At 46.8% G+C, this 2285-nt stretch overlaps 1 protein-coding gene across 1 annotated transcript in view; it reads right to left on the bottom strand.

The window, feature by feature from the left end:
• The window catches only part of RANGAP1 (Ran GTPase activating protein 1), a 24140-nt gene that overhangs the window by 17106 nt on the left and 4749 nt on the right, over positions 1–2285 (bottom strand). The window lies entirely within an intron of this gene.

The following is a 2285-nucleotide window of genomic DNA, read 5'->3' as shown; positions in this document are numbered from 1 at the left end:
TTGGCTGCTTCTACGCCCACCGTATTGCCCTCCAGGCGCAGAGCCTCGAGGCTGTCAAAGTCTTCAATCTCTTTAATCACATCCTTGGCTGTCAGGACCAAAGAACAGAACCTTATTCTTTTAGAGTCATGAAAAACTGAGAGAGGAGAGAGCCTAGCCACGACCTTGTCACTCGCAATTCCAACAGCCATGATGTACCTCCCATGTGCCAGGCCCTGGTGTACAAAGGATACTCAGATGGGCTCACAGTCTAGCAGGGAACACAGCCACACAGACAATTCTGTCATAAATGTTGAAACAAGGCACGTGTAAAAGGCCTGGGGGCCAAGAGCACCTGGCTGCTTGGGGTGAAGAAAGTGCTCGTGACACCTGGTTGGTGGTGTGCCTGAAGCCTCCCAGGACAGGGAGGGTACGGGGCCAAGCAGGGAAATGGCACCCACGTTAGAAGGCCAGCGGACACAATGGCACGAAGGCTTTCAAGGGTTTAATCATTCATATTTGGGGTGCTCATTACTGTAGTGTTTTATGATGATGAAAAATTACAAAAGACCTAAATGTCTATAGACAGAACACAGGCTGATAGGTAAGGTACTGGGGTGCAGTTACACTAATGTCTTTACGAATGGAGACAAAGGCATTTGACTTAGAAAATATTCATGTTAGAGTGGTGAGTGAAAAATGAGGTTAGCCAACACAATTTTTTCCATAACACTTTTTAAATGTTACATGTATTCTCTCTCTCACACACATACAAAGGAACGTTCAGAACGACAGAAACCAAATGCTAAAGCAGTTCTCGAGGTGGTGGGAGTATGGATGACCCTGCGTTTTCCCATCGTCTGCACTAACATGCTCTCAATATAGCAGATTATAAAGCCGCTTTTAAAGTATCTGTAATATGATTCCAATTATTAAAAAAAAAGGATGACCTCAACTATATTTAGGAAAAAAAGAAAAAAAGACTAAAAAATGTACGAAGATTGACAGTAGTTATATCCCTGAGCTGTGTGATAATATAGTTTTTACCCTTTTTTTAATGTTTCTGTATTCTACGATGAATATGTATTAACTTTGTAATCTGAACAAAACACATCACTTACATAAAACAAAACAAAATCTAGTCTGGATGGAAGAGGATGGAGTGGGTGGGGTAGGGTGACATGGTAGGGAAGAGATGAAAATGGATACGAGGGATAAAAGTTTGAACTTGACCTTCGAGCTTACAAAGCCCACAGAAGGTCTCAAGAAAGACTGTGACTTGCAGCTCCCTGAGAAGTCCCGAGCTGGAGGCCTTTGCACACACCTGCCTCCCATCCTCTCGCCTCCGCGGTGGCTGCACTTCCTCAGAAGCCCCTGCCAGCCTCCCAGCCAGGTCAAAGCCACAGCATCCCAGCCCCATCTCACACGTGTAGATAATTTGAACCCGTCTAAATGATTATTCGATCATTACGTGCTGACTTCATTAACACTGTCCTCCTCGCTGGGTCATGAGCTCCATGAGGAAAGGGACTCACTCCGCCTCTGCTCGCACATGTACAGATAAGTACTTAACACACTAACATATGTTTTACACCCATCAACTCATATATTCACATCTAATAAGGCGGTTACTGTTACGTCTACTTCACGATCGAGTACACTGAGACACAGAGAAGATAAGTAAATGCCTACAAAGTCACACAGCTAGAAAGTGGTGACCAGCATTCATTTTCCGTTTCTCATTTCACAGGCAGAAAGGCTGGACAGGTATGGGCCTCCTATTTTCTAGAAGGGGAAGCTGAGGCTTCAAGGAATGAAGTAACTCTGTCCAGGAGTTCAAGGGAAATGGCAGAGCTGAGCTTCAGACTGGGTTTCCAACAGCGAAGTTACATCCTCCTCCCCAGACCCTTGCTTCTGTGCACAACCACGGACTCTATGCAGCCCCGCCACAGAGAAGCCCCTTAATCCCTCCCTTCGCTCTGCTCCTCTCCTGGGCGACCGCTCTGCAGGGGGCACCTAGAGCAAGGGCTGGAACACATCTTGGGCTTTTGGAAGACCTGCTCCAAAAGGGAGTCCCCTCCAATACCCGGGGACTGGCCAGGTCAACACAGAGAGAGGGATGCTCAGCTCAAGGGCGTGTTTACGCAGTCCTTAAAAGCAAGGTGACAGGCGTCAGGGTCCCAAGGGAAGACAACTTATGCTGTACAAACAACTTAAGCACAGAAATACACAGGTGCGATGCTTTCCAGGAGTCCGGCCTTGACGAGAATCACATGGCACAGACCAGCCTTGGAGGACAATGCACC

Source organism: Pteropus vampyrus, unplaced genomic scaffold (assembly GCF_000151845.1).
Source record: "Pteropus vampyrus isolate Shadow unplaced genomic scaffold, Pvam_2.0 Scaffold145, whole genome shotgun sequence".
NCBI classification, from domain to species: Eukaryota; Metazoa; Chordata; class Mammalia; order Chiroptera; family Pteropodidae; genus Pteropus; species Pteropus vampyrus.
Note: the sequence above shows the minus strand (reverse complement) of the source record. Positions and strands in the feature narration are given on the sequence as shown.